Source organism: Canis lupus, chromosome 32 (assembly GCF_011100685.1).
Source record: "Canis lupus familiaris isolate Mischka breed German Shepherd chromosome 32, alternate assembly UU_Cfam_GSD_1.0, whole genome shotgun sequence".
Taxonomy (NCBI): domain Eukaryota; kingdom Metazoa; phylum Chordata; class Mammalia; order Carnivora; family Canidae; genus Canis; species Canis lupus.
The window spans coordinates 31328806-31346952 of NC_049253.1; the positions used below are offsets into that span (position 1 = coordinate 31328806).

Sequence of the window (18147 nt, forward strand, 5' to 3'; positions counted from 1 at the left end):
CATGAGTTAGCCAATAAATCTGAAGAAATACTCAGTATAATTAATCAACAGGAAAAAGCAAAGTCAGACCACAATTTGATGCCAAATTAAGGAGTTAGCATTACTAAGTATTGGATGTGGTTTAATATGAACAGGTAGTTGCTGGTGGGATTATAAATTGCTAAACACATTTGGGGAAAATAAAAATTGGCATCGTCATGAAAAATTGAACATGTGCATATTCCTCAACTCCTAGGCACAAACTTAAGTGAAACTTTGGCACATGGGACATAGGAAAAGGCGTGTGAGAACATTTATAACAAATGGTCATAATAGGGGGAAAAAACCCTGGGAGAAAAATAAGATACTATTGTGAGGAAAATGGATAATTATGATATATTTATACAATGAAGAAAAATTCTACAGTGAAAAGGTATGACCTGCAACTAAAGGGGAACAACATGGATGAATTTTTAAAATATAATACTGAATGAAAAAGTCAAACCCTAGAAGATGGGAGCTATTTTAATACTCTTTTCACAAAATTCAGTGGAATACTATGGGGCTGAGGGATATGTACATATATGATAAACTTTTAAAAACATATTTATTTGAGAGAGCAAGCACCAACTGGGGAGGGAAGAGGGACAAGCAGACTCCCTGCTGAGCAGGGAGCCTGATGCAGGTCCCAGTCCCAGGACTGGGAGATCATGACCTGAGCTGAAGTCCGATGCTTAACTGACTGAGCCACCCAGGTGCCCCTCTTGTGACAAACTATTAGGTAATTTTTAGAGAGAGTACTTGAGCACATGCTAGTGGTGGGGAAGCGGTTGTTGGTAGGGGAGGCAGAGGGAGAGGAAAAGAGAATCTTAAGCAGGCTCTATGCTCCACACAGAGCTCAAGGGGTAAGGTGGGGGACTTGAGATCATGACCTGAGCCAAAATCAAGAGTCAGAGGCTTAACCAACTGAGCCACCCAGGCATCCATGAGAGAGTGAGTGAGTGAGGAGGGGCAGAGGGAACGGGAAAAAGGGTCTGAAGTAGACTGAGCACGAAGCCCCTGTTCATTCCACTAGTGTGAGATGATGACCAGAGCTGAAACCAAGAGTCAGACACCTAACCGACTGAGCCTCCCAGGCGCCCCCCTGCAATAAACTTTTCAAAAAGCCAAGTAATGATAAACACAAAAACAGTAGAGCAGTTAGAGGAAACTGAAGGGGTGAGAGAGGTGGGGCATGGGAGGGGGTGAGCAAGTTAGGAGAACATTACCAGGAACTTCTATTTAGATTCTTGAGTTGGGTGGTAGGTACCTGGGTGTTTACTCTTTCTTTTTCTTTTTTTTAAAACATGTTACAAGTAACTTTTATGTAATAAGTTAAAAAATAGGGAAAGCATAAATTAGGAGACATGTCATCATTTCTGCTTATTCCCTTATTGCCACTTGAATTCCTAATGTCATTCAGTTTTTCACTAGAGGTATCTTGTTTTAAAGTCTTTTATCTTCTTTAAAAAAAAAAAGGGGGGGGGGGCAGCCCCAGTGGCGCAGCGGTTTGGCGCCGCCTGCAGCCTGGGGTGTGATCCTGGAGACCTGGGATCGAGTCCCACGTCGGGCTTCCTGTATGGAGCCTGCTTCTCCCTCTGCCTGTGTCTCTGCCCCCACCCCCCTCTTTCTCTATGAATAAATAAAATCTTAAAAAAAAAAAAAAGTCTTTTATCTGATTAGGCTGGGGTGTGTCTGTCAAGTCACTTGGTAACAACTTGTTGGATGAATAACTGAATGAATCATTTGGGAAAATAATTCCAAGATTTTTTTTAAAGGTTTTTAAATTTTTTTTAAATTAATTAATTAATTTATTTATGATAGTCACAGAGAGAGAGAGAGAGAGAGAGAGAGGCAGAGACACAGGCAGAGGGAGAAGCAGGCTCCATGCACCGGGAGCCCAATGTGGGACTCGATCCCGGGTCTCCAGGATCACGCCCTGGGCCAAAGGCAGGCGCAAAACCGCTGCGCCACCCAGGGATCCCCTAATTCTAAGATTTAAAAAAACAACTCCCTAAGAGGTAGATTTTGAAAAATACTTCTAACACTTCAGGCTGGGTGAGCTAGCCAGCAAAACTAGGTTATTGTTATGTAGGCTTTTGAATGATAATTAACTGTATATTTGAAGGCAGTATTTCTTTTTTTAAGTACAACTCTCCTTTAATTATTTTTTTTAAATTAATCTTTACACCTACTGTGGGGCTCGAACTCACAACCCTGGGATCAAAAGTCACATGCTCTACCAACTTAACCAACCAGGCTTCCTTTGAAGGCAATATTTCTGATTATGTTTTAACTCCTGTAATAATATCAGAGAGATTAACAAATACATGACAAAAAACAGTCGATCAGAAAAGCTGAATGTTGCTAAAAGAGGAAGCGATTCATAGGTATAACGTTTTAGAGTTAGAAGGTCCGTGGGAATTAGTTCACCCTCCTTGTTTTTGAATGAAGGCACTTTGGAACCAAAGACGTAATCGATTAAGATCATAAAACTTGTTGAGAATAGAATTAGGAAAGATTAGAACCTATATTTCATGGTTCATATACTAGTGTTTTCATATTGAAATACTGAATGGCAAATAAACATTTTTTAAGACTTTTTAAAAAAGATTTTATTTATTTATTCATGAGAGACACACAGAGAGAGGCAGAGACATAGAGGGAGAAACAGGCTCCCTATGGGGAGGCTGATGTGGAACTCGATCCCAGGACTCTGGGATCATGACCTGAGCTGAAGGCAGACACTCAACCACTGAGCCACCCAGGTGCCCCAAGACTTTTTTTTTTTTTTTAAGTGATTTCTATATCCGTCATGGGGCTTGAAATCACAACCCTGAGACCAAGAGTTGCATACTGTGTTGACTGAACCAGCCAAGTGCCCCAAATAAAACAAATATTTTACTATCTTATATAAGGCATGCTAAATCACTTGAGGTTGGGTTATAACCATTAAGTGAGAAAACATTGTTTTCTGATTTTAATATAGAACAAACTACATTTACCTTCAGATGCTTGACAAATATACCTTGAAAACTAACAGGAATTTTTTTGCTTTTTTTTTTTTTGCTTATATTTGGCTTTCCAAAATGAGTTTGATCTGTGATGTACCAATGAATACTGGACTGGATATGGGAAGAATTACGTTCTGAACCTGGCTCTGCCACTAAGTATCTGTTGTCCTTGATTCTTAGTATAACTTTTCCTGGTCTCAGTAAAATGAAGAAGTTGAACCAGATGGTTTATAGATACCAAATTTAAACAACTGTATTCTTTATGGATTTTATCTAGTAAATTTTATCTGTCTTGAATAAATCATTGTCATGTTTTCCACTACTAAATCACTACCAACAAATAAGGAGATAAAGAAGGAATCAGTAGAAAAATCAACTCATTATGCCAAAACATATTCTGAAAATAAATTGGGTTTTCTTTTTCTTTCTTTCATCATAGGTATAATACTTCTCCACATCTGCTTCAGGAAGAAAGTGCCTGCCACTCCTATTGTTTCTACGCAGGTTCATGCCAGCCCAGAACAGAGAATCAGGTCAGTTTTATGACTGTTTTGTCTATTGAATAAGGAGTGAGGAGCAAGAATTATGGTAGTCTTTTTTTGCATTAGCATTGTAACAAGACCACTGAACTCTGACTCAAAAAAGAGCTAGATTTTAGTCCTCCTTTAATTGCTGATGGCTGGGTAAGCTTAGGCAAACCTGCTTTCTTGAAGGGCTTGTAGTTTTCTGCATCCAAAAAAGGATATATTAGAAGAAATTACTTTCAGTTTCAATTTTGGCTTTAATGCATTATTACTTTTATTGTTGGTACCTACATAGAATAAAATCTTGTTTTTAAACATCCTTTTTTTTCTTTTTCTTCTGGAAAAATCTAGTTGTAAGCTCAGGGTTTGGAACTCTTTAACTCTACTGTATTGTAGTTCCTTTGAGTGAATAGTTTATTTTTTTAATGATTTTATTTATTTATTCTTGAGAAACATAGAGAGGCAGAGACACAGGCAGAGGGAGAAGCAGTCTCCCCACAAGGAGCCCAATGTGGGACTTGATCCTGGATCCGGGATCCTGGGATCACACCCTGAGCCAAAGGTAGGCGCTCAACTGCTGAGCCACCCAGGCATCCCTGAGTGAATAGTTTAAATGATGAGCTATGTTGTAAGGCAGTTGAGGGTACTCCTGCTACCTGTTTGCCTTGGTTTTAGTATTTTGCTTGGCTTTATCGTTACTGAAGAGTTTTTTATGTGAAGTTATTAGTCCTTTGGTAATGTTCTTCAGTTTTTTTTTTTTTTTTTTTTTTTTTAAGATTTTATTTAGTTATTCATGAGAGACCCAGAGACAGGCAGAGACAGGAGGAGCAGGCTCCGTGCAAGGAGCCTGATATGGGACTCGATCCTGGGACTCCGGGATCACACCCTGAGCCGAAGGCAGATGCTCGACCGCTGAGCCATCCAGGCATCCCGGTTCTTAGTTGTAGAGAGGGTATCTTTTTGACGATGTTAGTTCTCTATTGCATGTGATACAATTCCAATAGCTTAAGCAAAAGGGAAGTTATCAGACTTTTGAGTGTGTCCCAGGAGACATCAAAAGATTCAGGGACACAGAAATGCCCCTAGGCTATACAAGAACCCAGTACCCAAATGCAGTCAGGTTTCCCTCACTGTCAGTGGAGTGCCTCTTTTCTGTGTCTGTTTCACCATCTTCGGAGAGCTGACGCTTTTCACATTTCTCTTCTTTGTCATGGGAAACATGGTTGTTACCACTTCCCACACTCTGTGTCTTATAGTTCAGACTCCCAAAGAAAGGCTATCACTTAAGTACCCAACCCCAGATTTCCCAAAACAGACTCTGATTCATTAGTCAGGTACCCCAGAATAAGTTGTACCTTAGGTCAGAGTCTTTTTAAAACTTGACAATGGCTGTCTTGACATATTTATTTAGAAGCCTGTTCTCTGAAAAAGGATCTGATTTATTCCTACTGAAATGCAGATAGCTCATAATAGGAAATTAGCCCTTCACGGTGTATTTGTATTTTAATTGGGATCAAACATCAAGCTAAAGCCGTGTTTCCCAAACTGAGTAGAAGTGAAGCCTTGAGTTCCAGTATATAATAATGATTAACATAGATGAAAGAAGAGCAGTAGGGATTGAAAGATGATATTTTAGGGTTTAGGGAGTGGGAGAAAAATGAGCAACCATGTTTGAGTAGTCAGAGAAGGGCAGATAGATAATCACATATATTTCTAAGGTAGCAGTGTTATTGAATATAGCAAGTAGAAGAAAAGCTCTTCAATTTAACTTTCTGAAAAAAAGATTTGAAGGTTAAGAGAAAGGACCATTAGGTTTAGTCCCAGCTCAACTACTAACTGTGATTTTGCTTAAATCACTTATCTCTTGTGCACCGCAGTTTACTAAATTCGGGCCACTTACCAGCTGTGTGATTTTTTTAACTTCTAGACATCAGTTTCTTCATCTAAAGATGGAATTGATGATAGTGATCTCTCATCAGTTTCTTGAGAGGTATTACTATATATTAAGTGTTCTAAACAGCTCCTAGCACATCAGCATCCTCAATTTTTGAAATAAATGGATTAGATTATATGATTGCTGGAGTCCTAGCTTACTTAAAAAAATAAACCTGTGGTCTAAGATTTTTCTGATAGGACTAATGTCTTTTTTCAGAATTAATACTTAGAAGCTTTGGCCAACTACTTGAGCCTTGCATTAAGACTGATATTGGTACTGCCAATAAAAGTTATTTTGTATTAAGTATATATATTTGTTCTCTCTGGCTATATGTATTAATTTATTAGGGCTTCTATAGCAAATTACTACAAATTAGGTGGCTTAAACAACAGAAATTTATTTTTAGTCTTATAGTCTGGGGCCAAAAGTCTGCAATCAGTGTGTCCCTTCCATGACCCCAAGGACCCCAATCCCTCAAGGATTGGTCCCTTCCATGTGGGAAGGTTGTATTCCAGTGCTCTTTCCTTGGCCTGTAGATAGCTGTCTTTTCCCTGTCTCTTCACATCATGGTCTTTCTTTGTGTGTGTGTGTGTGTGTGTGTGTGTGTGTGTCCAAATTTCCCCTTTCTATAAGGATACCAGTCATATTGGATTAGGGTCTACCCTAATGATGTGAGTTTAATTTGATTACCTCTGTAAAAGCCTGACTGCAAAAAAAGTTACATTCTGAAGTAGTGGGGATTAGGACTTCAACATATGAATTCTCTGAGGGACACAATTCAACCCATAGCACTGCATAACAGATTACTCCAGCGATGTCTGGGTGGCTTAGCGGTTTAGCACCTGCCTTCAGCCCAGGGCTTGATCCTAGAGTCCCAGGATCAAGTCCCACATCCGGTTCCCATCATGGAGCCTGCTTCTCCCTCTGCCTGTGTCTCTGCCTCTCTCTGTGTGTCTCTCATGAATAAATAAATAAAATCTTTAAAATAAATAGATAAATAAATAAAATAACAGATTACTCCAAAACTTAGTGACTTAAGGCAACAAATGTTATGTTATAGATTTTGTTGATCAAGAATCTAAGCTGGTTCCTCTGGTTCAAGGCCTCTTACAAAGTTGCTTTCAACATGTCCACAGGGATATGGTTTCATCTGAAGGCTCTGGCGAAGGATCTGTCTCCAGTTCACTCACATGGTTGTTGGCAGCATTTAGTTCTGCCATGGTTGTTGGGCTGAAGGCCCTAGTTTCTCATATTGGCTGTTTGCCAATAGCCTATATTAATTCCTTTCCATGTGAGCCTTTAATTTTGTAATGTAATCATGGAAGTGTCATCCCATTACTTACTCCCTTTTCTCTTCGTTAAGTGAGTCACTGGAGCATCTGGGTGTCTCGGTTAAGCCTCCATCTCTTGGTTTTGGCTTAGGTCATGATCTTTGGGTCATGGGATTGAGCCCCGAGTCAGACTCTGCTCAGCATGGAGTCTGCTTCTCCCTCTCCCTCCGCTTCTCCCTCTGCTTGCACGTTCTCTCTCTCAAATAAATAAATAAAATCTTAAGAAAAATAAAAAAAAAGTCATTGAATCCAGCAGAGAGGATTACACAGGAGTGTGTGTACTAGGAGGTGGGGTCATTGGGAGCCATCCTTGAAGCTCCCTATAGTAGTATATAAAAATGAAGGGAGAATGATAATATGCTAAATGGAAAAATACATAATTTGATATTGTTCACAAAGCTTAAGTGTTCAACTTTTTAAAGTAATCTCTACTCCCAATGTGGGGCTCGAACTTAATGACTCCTGAGATCCAGAGTGTCATGCTCCACTGACTGAGCCAACCAGGCACCCTTAGTCTTCAACTTTAAACAGAAATTTAATACCCTTAAGCCATGTGACTTTGTAAGGAGAAAGTACCTCCTCACTCTTATTTTTTTAAAAAAGGAAGAAATGTAACTTTTATCTTCAGTTTCCTTATTTAAAATTTTTTTTATCCTTTAAAGGTTGTATTTATTTGAGAGAGAGAGAGAGAGAGAGAGAGAGTGTGCAGGGGCAGGGGAGTGGGTAGAGTGAGAGCATAAGCAGGGGTGGGGCAGAGGGAGAAGCAAACTTCCTGCCAAGCAGGGAGCTCGATGTGGAACTCAATCCCAGGACCCCGGGATCCTGACCTGAGCTGAAGGCAGATGCTTAATCTACTGAGCCACCCACGTGTCCCTCTTTTTTTTTTTTTTTTTTTTTAAAGCAAAATGGTGCATTTCATTAAATCAGTTATTTTTTGGTCCTATGTAGAAATGCTCAAATGGTATCTGGCTTTTTACTTTGCTGAGTTGTTAAACTATTTCTCATAGAATATCCAAAAGCCTAACCTTATGTCCCTAAAAATATTGAAGAATAAGAGGTCCTGTGTTGTTAAGATTACTTCAAATTTACCAGCTTTACTATGGTTACTTTCTTCAACTGAGTTACATTTTATTTTATTGTAAAGATTTTATTTATTTTAATTTGAGAGAGAGAGCAAGGGCAGGGGTGGTGCAGAGGGAGAAGCCGACTTCTGCCAAGCAGGGAGCCAGACATGGGACTCGATCCCGGGACTCTGGGATCATGACCTGAACCAAAGGTGGACTCAACCCACTGAGCCATCCAGTGCCCCTAAGTTATATTTTATATTGTTAGAAATTGTTAAGACATTTGTAAGGATATTTAATACAGTGAATTGGCTAAAAGAAATTACAGTCATAATTACTTCTACAGAACGTAGTGGCACAGTCACATATGCTATATCTACCAGCTAGCAGTTCTTAATATTTATGTTGATGGAGAAGTACTTGGAAAGTATTATTATGTGTTAGTTTTTGTAATCTTTGTTTGGAAGGCAGTATAGTTGAGTTTCTGGAAGTGAGATTTGACTTAATTGGCATTATCTTTGTGAGTTTAATCCAAGATAAGTTTGTGTGTATGTGGCAAATGGAGTGACATTTCTTCAGTAAATTTGGTCTAACAAAATCTCCACTTCAATGAGAAAAGATTGTTTTAAACAACTTCATTAGAATAGTTTGAGCATATACTTCTTTTTTTTTTTTAAGATTTTTATTTATTTATTCATGAGAGACCCACATAGATAGATAGAGAGAGAGAGAGAGAGAGAGAGCAGAGATATAGGCAGAGGGAGAAGCAGGCTCCATGCAGGGAGCCCGACTTGGGACTCGATCCCTGGTCTTCAGGATCACGCCTCAGGTGGAAGGCGGCGCTAAACCGCTGAGCCACCCGGGCTGCCCTGAGCATATACTTCTAAAGCACTGATTACATGACTGAATTTTCTAAGCATTTGTTTATAATTATTTGTGAGTTATTATAAAATGAATTTGTGAGTTATTATTAGTGAATACCTAATTATTAGAAATGATGAGATTTATTTTTAAATCTTGCTAGGTTTGTAAGTTTAAATCATTTCATACTGTACAAAAGTAAAATGAGTATGAACTCAATAGAATTTGTATGGAATATCCTTTTTTTTACTTGTTAGCAGGATGTGGTTTAACAGAGACCATACAGAATTTTAAATTGAAGACTTTCTTTTGATACACAGAATGGCCTAGGGAATGCATTCTTATGTTTGAACAAATGGTAATATTTTTTCTTTGGAAAAAAGGTCTGCTGCATTGATTATGGCAGAGAGGAAGTTTTATTTATTTATTTATTTTTAAAGATTTTATTTGTTCAAGAGAGAAAGAGCAAGCATGAGCAGGAGGAGGGGCTTTAGACTCTGAAAGAAATAGTGTTGAATATTATATGGTTTAGAAGAATATTACCCAGAAATGAAAGTTTATGTAGGATGCATTCTTTTTTTTTTTTTTTTTTTAATTCACTAGAGACCAGAGAGAGTGAGGCAGACATAGGCAGAGGGAGAAGCAGGCTCCATGCAGGGAGCCCAGTGAGGGACTTGACTCTGGGATCACACCCTGAGTCAAAGGCCGACATTCAACCAACCACTGAGCCACCCAGGTGTCCCAGTGTAGAATGCATTCTATATAGAAACATATATTGAGAGTTTAAAAAGTTTAAGAAATGGAATTCAATATGAAAAGTACAGGTTTTTTCTTTTTTTAAAGATTTTATTTATTCATGAGAGACACACAGAGAGAGGGACAGATATAGGCAGAAGGAGAAGTAGGCTCCCCACGGAGAGCCCAATGCGGAACTCGATCCCAGGACCCTGGGATCCTGATCTGAGCCAAAGGTGGATGCTCAACTACTGAACCACCGAGGTGCCTCAATACAGGTGTATTTAATGTGAAGCTTAAATTACAAAGTTTTAAAAGTTTTTATTATCAGAAAAAAATAGAAGTTGAAAAAAAACAACATCACTAATTAGAGTATTGGAATTTAAAATTTTCAGCTTTCTTTTATTTCAGGAATTGATACCTTAAGTTCGGGACTTAGAAATATAAATCATTTTTATCACACTTTATCCCCTTTTGTGATTTTTTTTTTTTCTGTAGACTTCTGGTGATTGACTAGAGCTAGAGGTTTCTATGACTTCATCTTTGAGTTATTTTTGACCTCGAGTATTCCTTATTTGGCTCTTGTTTGAGGACAAATTATGCATTTTTTTTAGTATATGTGCTGCCAAAGCGAGCACAGACAAATTATGTATTGATCTTCATTAAAAATTATATAAAGATTTAAAAGCAGGTGTGAGAGAGAACTGTAGTGTAGTATATGTGTTGGTTAAGGTACCAAACTTAGTCATATTTCTAAGTTTAAATTTTTTTTTAAATTTTTATTTATTTATGATAGTCACACAGAGAGAGAGAGAGAGAGAGAGAGAGAGAGAGAGGCAGAGACACAGGCAGAGGGAGAAGCAGGCTCTATGCACCGGGAGCCCGATGTGGGATTCGATTCCAGGTCTCCAGGATCGCACCCTGGGCCAAAGGCAGGCGCCAAACCGCTGCGCCACCCAGGGATCCCTATTTCTAAGTTTAGATCATGGAGTCATTGCTATAGCTCTTTGCCCTAGTATACATTTCTTAATTTCTCTTTTTACTTCCTCATCTGTAAACTCCTCATCTGTGAATTTATTAATAATATTTAATAGAAGTTTCATAAGGGTTAAATGAGGTAATGTTTGCAGGGTTATATACTGTCATTAGCAGAACAGCATTCTCTTTATATTCTAACCTTAAATTTGTATTGTTTTCTGATTTGCTCTAGGTTTGAGGAGCTATTTTGCAGTCACCAAATACATATGTGTTTGGTATTATAAATCTATAACCCAAGGAAGTCAACTTTTCATTTCTGTTTTCTCTTTAGACTTTTACTACTGGCCACTCCTGTTTTTTGTTTTGTTTTGACCTGGGAGAAAGGAGTGAGAGAGGGGGTACCTATTCCCTTCACAGTCTTATGTCTTCTTACCCATAGTAGCATTACCCCTTGCTTCAGTTTTATGAAAACCTCTACCACAGGGCTCCTGTATTAACCTGGTTGTGAGATGATTATGGCCACTTAGGAGCATCCTAAGAAAGCTAGGCTACTTCTCCTTGTAGAAGAAGGATCTATGTCTAAGTTGAGGGAAATACTGAATTTTGGAGGAAGTCTCCTGTTCACATGTTTTGCTGCTAATTTGGTAAGATGTCAGTTTTACTTTCCCTGAGCTTTTTTTTTTTTTTTTTTTTTGGGTGCTTTATGTCAGTGAAAACTAAGAAGGCCACAGCTCTCCGTAGAGTTTGTAAATTGGAAGTGTTGTACAATAAATGACAAAGGAAGAGGAAAGGAAGTGTGAAGCATAATTTCTCAAGCTGTTTTATTATCTTCTTTGTGTGTGGTGGTGAAGGAACCTCAAAGAGCCTAGTCTAAGGGTACCTGGGTGGCTCAGTTGGTTAAGCATCTCCCTTCAGCTCCGGTCATTATCCCAGGATCAAGCTGTGTTAGGTTCCCTGCTCAGTGGGGAATCTGCTTCTCCTTCTCTCCCCCTTCCCCTCTCTTCCTCAAATAAATAAATAAATAAATAATTTTTTTAAAGCCTAGCCTAAATCATCTTTTGGAAAGTAAAGATTTAGTTGTTGTTAATGGAATGAAAGATTGTGTGAGTATGACCATACGCTGAAGTAAAATGTCAGTTAAAGAATGATTTAAAAACATAAAGGGAAGCAAGGATACATTCCATTCTTTTTTTCTTTTTAAGTTTTTAATTATTTTGGTTCTTTAAAAGAGAAATTAGGAAATCTTGGTTCTTTCCACCTCCAAAGAACTGAAGTAATTTATAATGGCTGCCCTCTCTCCCTTCCACATTTACTCCTTCCCTTCCTATTTTCCACATAATTTTTGACATTTCAGGTTGGTTCTTTTATATTTGGTGTTACTGCATGTTTTGTAGGAAGCAAATCATGTTATTGTGTTCATGATAGAAGACTTGTTTTTCTCCTTAAAATATCTGTAGCTCTTTCTTAACTAGATTAATTGCCTAGTCCAATAAATGTTTCAAAGAGATCCCTAAGAACGAATTTTTGAAATTGTCTCAGAACTAATCATGGTTCTTTTTGAGATCAGAGCTAAGATTTGTTTTATTTAAAAACAGTATCTTTTAAAATTAAAATAACCTTTTAAAATATTTTTACTTTCCTCCAACATCAGTAGATCATCATGATGCTTTGTGGTGTCTAAGTGGCCATTCAGGAATAAGGGCTTTTAGGGTCAGAGGTTGTTGAAGGAAAACTTTTACAGAATATAATGAGAAGGCAAGCTGTCCCCTATGGAAGAACACCTTAGTTTATTGGTGCAAAGGCTGTATGATAGAAATTGTGTTTTTTTGCTGGAAAGACCCAGTTATGTGTTTATGATAGAATTGCCTGAGTGGGGAAGGGCAGATTCTGTAAGAAGGGCTTGTGTGTGGGTCACCTGGATGGCTCAGTTGTTTAAGTGGTTGACTCTTGATTTCAGCTCGGGTCATGATCTAAGGGTTATAAGACCAAGCCCTTCATCAGGCTCTGCACTCAGTGTGGAGTCCACTTGAGATTCTCTCCCTCTCCCTCTGCCCTCCCTCTACTCATGCTTGCATACACTTTCTCTAAAATAAGTAAGCAAATAAATAAAATTTTTAAAAAGGGGAGGGTTGTGTGTAGGAAGAAAATAAATTATCCATGAGAAAATTTTTGAGATTTTAAGTTTTAATATGTTTTAAGTTTATTGTTTGAATTAGCTCTTTGCTTTTCTTATTTTGCAGTCTTGTTTTCCATGGTTCATAGTTTATGAGCCTGGAGTGGAGATAGATACATTGAAGTCTAATAGAAGAAATGGTCTGTAAATTCAATGAATGGATATTTTAGCTATATCTTATAACTGTATTTTGAAGAATGTGTGAGGCTTGTGAGGCTTGAACTCACAACCTGTGACCAAGAGTCATATGTTTTTCTGACTGAGCCAGCCAGGCACCATAGGTCCTAAAAATATTTAAACAGTATCCTCTGTGATGTGTATTCCAGTAAAAAAAAAAAAAAAAAAAAAAAATGATGGTGTCAGCCATCTTTTTTACTTTAAGTTCATTGCACTTCTTTCTGCATGATTTTCCAAAGAGCTAGGCCTCTGAGAGTTGTAGGATCTTTTAAGATTAAAAATGTGTCTGGGGATCCCTGGGTGGCTTGGCAGTTTAGCGCCTGCCTTCAGCTCAGGGCATGATCCTGGAGTCCTGGGATCGAGTCCCACATCGGGCTCTCTGCATGGAGCCTGCTTCTCCCTCTGCCTCTGTCTCTGCCTCTCTCTCTCTGTCTCTCATGAATAAATAAATAAACCCTTAAAAAAAAAAAGTGTCTTTCGGGATGCCTGAGTGGCTCAGTCAGTTAAGTGTTTGCCTTCGGCTCAGGTCGTGATCCCAGAGTCCTGGGATTGACCCCTACATCAAGCTCCCTGCTCAGCAGGGAAGACATCTGCTTCTCCCTCTTCCTCTGCCTGCTGCTCTGCCTACTTATGTACTTATGTGCATGCACTGTCTCTCTGTGTCAGATAAATAATATCTTTTAAAAAAGTATCACAGAATTAGCAAAAAGAACATCTATGAGATTGTGTGAAGTATATACAAATAATTCTCAGATTATGAAAATATACTTTACTCCATGACCTTTTGTTTACCTTGATATAATGTTCTAAGGCAGACTGTAAACTACATGGTTTAAAGAAAGATTTGTGCAGTATGACCACAGATTTTCATCTTTGGTAACATGGGAGAAATTAATATGGTTTCATGTTTAAAGTATTGGTGATGTAAAATACATCTGTTTGTATAGGAAAAAGAGTCATGGTTTTGTGTATCCTTACAATGTACGTTACCTGGCTAGAGTGGTACACTATTCTAAGATTTATCAGTTGGCATTTTGTAGACCAATGGGAAGTTTCTTATTTTTGTTCTTTCAAAAATATTAGAAATCTAGAAACAAGTGGAGACTGCTCAATGGTTTTATCCCTCTCCTTTTATTTTTCTAAAGTATTTATTTTAGAGAGAGTAGAGGAGAGGCAGAAGGAGAGGGAGAGAGAGAATCCCATGTAGACTCCCTGCTGAGTGTGGAGCTCTGATGCTGGGCTTGATCCTAGGACCCTGAGATCATGGTCAGAGCCTAGAGTTGGACACTTTAACCAGCCGAGCCATCCAAGCAACCCTATGCCTCTCCTTTTAAGCCAAAGTTTGCATTTTGGAAATTTTAAATATACAGAAATATTTATTATTTCTGCAAAATTTTACAGAAAATACAGCATTTATCTAAATACTTTCAACCTTGACTTAGTAGTTACCAGTGTTTTGCCACATACATTCCCATTGTATTTATATACATTTCAGGGAGGAGGGATGGCATCGCTGAACCATTTGAAAGTAATTTCAGCTATCATGATACTTCATAAATACTTCAGCATGGGCCTTCTAGAAATAAGGGTGTTCCTTACATGACCATTACACTGTTATCATAGGTAACAAAATAACAATAATTTAGTACATTGTTATGTTAAATCCAGTCCATACCCAAATTCTCTAATTATCCCCAAGATTTCTTTTATAGCTTTCTCCAAACAACAATCTAGTTAAGATCCACACATTACATTTACTTTATATCTCTTTAGTCTTTAGAAATCAAGATTAAGGGATGCCTGAGTGGTTCAGTGGTTAAGCGTCTGCTTTTGGCTCAGGTCATGATCCCAGGGTCTTAGAATCAAGTCCCGCATCTGGCTCCCCACAGGGAGCCTCTTTCTCCCTCTGCCTATGTCTCTGCCTCTCTCTCTGTGTCTCTCATGAATAAATAAAATCTTTAAAAATCTGGATTAAAAAGAAAGATAAAAAAAAAAGAAAGAAAGATAAAAATCTAGATTAATTTCTCCTTCTCCTCCTCCTCTTTTTTTTTTTTTTTTTTTTTTTAATGATCCTCACCTTTTGAAGAGAGTCCAGAAGTTCTCTTGTTAGCAATTCACATTCTGCATTTGTTCCTTTCTGGTAGCCTGCCCACTGAAGTTAGAAAATACTCCTTCCACAGGAGCAGGAAGCCACATGAGATACATATGACAAAATTTGTAGGGGAATTGAATAGTGCCTGGAAGTGGTTATTACTGGGTTGAGGTTAACAAGTGAGAATAGAGAAGATTTCTTTCAGATTAATGAAGCAGAGTTTGAGAAAGAACAGGAAAAGAAAGAGGTTAAAGGGAATGCATATGGCAGTGACAGATGGCCGCAGGTAATTTGTTTATAGAGAGGAGGGAAGAAAAAGAGAGGGAGGAGAGGGTTGGGGAATCATAGTACCTAGTACCTAGAGGTAGAGGTAGAGGGCTAGATCCTCATTCTGCATTGGCTGAGAGGTTGAACGAATGAAGTCTTTGAATTTTCTGTACTAACTGTGTAGGTAGGCACAATGAACCTAGGTCAACCTAACTGCTATTAGAAAAGCAAAGGAGGGGATCCCTGGGTGGCGCAGCGGTTTGGCGCCTGCCTTTGGCCCAGGGCGCGATCCTGGAGACCCGGGATCGAATCCCACATCAGGCTCCCGGTGCATGGAGCCTGCTTCTCCCTCTGCCTGTTGTGTCTTTGCCTCTCTCTCTCTCTGTATGACTATCATAAATAAATAAAAAAAAGCTTTAAAAAAAAAAAAAAGAAAAGCAAAGGAGGTTGTGTGTATTGCTTAGCTATGAGGTTTCCTGTGAAAGTACAGGGGTCATATTCATATTTTGTACTGCTTCTTTTATACTTTGGCTATATATATATATATATATATATATATATATTAGAATAATTGTGTAGGTAGGTACTCTAAGTGGGAAGAGTTCTAGTTTTATAACTTTTGTATGCAATATACATGTATAAAACATATATGCAGTTTTATATAATGTAGTTTATGTATTGAACCCTTGAATTGAGAAATTTAAAAAAAAGAATACAAAATGAAAGCAGTAGACACATTCTATGTTTGCTTATAAATATTTTCACTACTCATAGAACATACTGAATAATACTTCTCTCAAGTAATTTCTGATAAAATGTCAGATATTCATAGACATAAAGAACTTTTATCTGATTATGTTCAGTGCTTTTCAACTAGGAGGCATTGAGAGAGCTAGTTAATTCTCAAAATGGTGACATTTTACTACAAGACCAGTCTGTTTTACTGTGAAAATAGACTTTTTTCTCATCCTTTCTCTTTTTTTCTCTTCTCTCCTTTTCCTTCCCGTATTTTTAAGTAGTGTACCTTTCTCTTCTGTTCCCTTCCTTTTCTTTCATCCCCTATTTTTAATGACCTCCTCTGTTTCTGAACTTCTATCCCATGTTATTTGTGTAAGAACACTGTAAGAACACTGAAGGCACTGCTTAATAGCAGATATTTTATGATTTGATCCAAGAAAAACCTCTGTTGTCTCATGACTGAGTTTATGTTTATGTTATACTAGCTTTTGAGCCTCTAGGCAGTAATTTTCACTTATTTATTACTTCTTAAGATCCAAAGTAATACATTTTCTCAGTGTTGGTATTTCTAAGTTGATCTAGTACGTTCTTTCCTATCCATATTCAGGACCAGTTGAGAAATACAGAGTGACATGATCAGGTTTCATTTGGACATGGGTCCTCTGTAGCTGTGTGGAGAGTGGTTTAGAGTGAGGGCAGGTGGAAGGATGATTATAAATCAGATGAGATATGCTAAATGATTAGTTCCTGAACCCATTCAGTATGACTGGAGATAGAAGGACAAATATAAAAGATATTCCCTTAGAATATGCTCCCTTTGGGGTGAGAGTTGAAGGAAAGGAAGGAAAATTTTTTTTAATAAGAAATTTATTTTTTATTGGTGTTCAATTTGCCAACCTACAGAATAACACCCAGTGCTCATCCCGTCAAGTGCCCCCCTCAGTGCCCTTCACCCATTCACCCCCACCCCCCCGCCCTCCTCTCCTTCCACCACCCCCAGTTCGTTTCCCAGAGTTAGGAGTCCTCATGTTCTGTCTCCCTTTCTGATACTTCCCACCCATTTCTTCTCCCTTCCCTTCTATTCCCTTTCACTATTATTTATATTCCCCAAATGAATGAGACCATATAATGTTTGTCTTTCTCCGATTGACTTATTTCACTCAGCATAATACCCTCCAGTTCCATCCACGTTGAAGCAAATGGTGGGTATTTGTCATTTCTAATGGCTGAGTAATATGAAAGGAAAGAAATTAATTGAAACCATTGGGTAGGCCAGGTTAACTGCCAAGTTTTACCTGGATGACTGATTGACTCTGTATCCTGTTTAGCTATGTAGAAATTATAGAAGAAAAAATAGAATTGAGGGAAAAAAAAATAATGGGTTAGATTTTTGAGCATAATGGCTTTTTGGAAAGAATTTCAAACTTAAAAAGAAGCTGCAACAGTAATATAAAGATCATCCACGTGTCCTCTGTTCAGATTTATCTATTAGCCTTTTGTCCCTAATGCTTTATTATTAACTTTATAAATGAATATTTCTGTGTATATATGTGTAAATACACACACGTGTACATGTATTCTCATTGAATCATGCAAAAGTTACATTGAACATATCATATAGCACTTTAGTCCTAAATATCTTAGTGTGGGTTTCCCAAGGATGAGGATAATCTCATATAGAGCAGTCTTAAAAAACTTCAGTAGATTTAAGGGACGCCTGGGTAGCTCGGTGGTTAAAGTGCCTGCCTTCAGCTCAGGGCATGATCCTGGATTCCTGGGATTGACTCCCACATCAGGTTCCCTGCATGGAGCCTGCTTCTCCCTCTGCCTGTGTCTCTCCCTCTTTGTGTCTCTCATGAATAAATAAATAAAATCTTCAAAAACAAAACAAAACTTCAGTAAATTTAACATTGCTATCTATTTATCTATTATTATTTATTTTTAAGTAGGCTCCATGCTAGGCCTACTGAGGGTTGAACTCATGACCCTTAGTTCAGGACCTGAGCTGAGATCAAGAGTCAGATACTTATCCAATTGAGCCACCCAGGTGCTCCTATATTGCTTTGATCTGATTTGTCATTTTCCAGTTTTGTCAGTTGTTCACATAAATGTCTTTTATAGTAAGCAAAGTTCTTCTCTTCCACTATAGTATTTAGTCTGTGGACCCATATTGCATTTAGATGTTATGTCTTCAACGTTTTTTAATCTGTGAGAGTTCTTCAGCTTTTCTTTGTCCTTT

General features: G+C 38.1%; 1 protein-coding gene across 8 annotated transcripts in view; it reads left to right on the plus strand.

Annotated features, from left to right (window-relative positions):
* The first annotated feature begins 3454 nt into the window (after window positions 1–3454).
* Window positions 3455–18147, plus strand: part of WDFY3 (WD repeat and FYVE domain containing 3) — a 234046-nt gene continuing 219353 nt past the window's right edge. For all 8 annotated transcript variants that reach the window (XM_038582230.1, XM_038582234.1, XM_038582232.1 and 5 more), the window contains exon 1: window positions 3455–3565. The gene's annotated coding sequence lies outside the window, so the exon portion shown is untranslated. The remainder of the gene's footprint in view (window positions 3566–18147) is intronic.